The following is a 304-nucleotide window of genomic DNA, read 5'->3' on the forward strand; positions in this document are numbered from 1 at the left end:
GTAACTCTTGTCAATAATGCAGCATCTTCCTTTAGTATTGGATGCGGGTCTTTTTTTTTATCGTCTTATTCAAAATAGTTCTTCCCATGAGAAGTATCACATTTCGTAGTGAAGAATATTATTGATATGTTAAAACTAGTTAAATGTCTGCAGGTAATTGATAGAATTTTATTTGTGCTAGCTGCTACTCATGAGGTACAAATCTGAGTTCTCATGATCACTGATGCCATATCGAAAAATTCAAATTATCGTTTCTCATCTTTCATTCATCCACCATCATCATTTACTTTTTTATGTTTATGAA

This window comes from Fragaria vesca, linkage group LG2 (genome assembly GCF_000184155.1).
Source record: "Fragaria vesca subsp. vesca linkage group LG2, FraVesHawaii_1.0, whole genome shotgun sequence".
Classification (NCBI taxonomy): domain Eukaryota; kingdom Viridiplantae; phylum Streptophyta; class Magnoliopsida; order Rosales; family Rosaceae; genus Fragaria; species Fragaria vesca.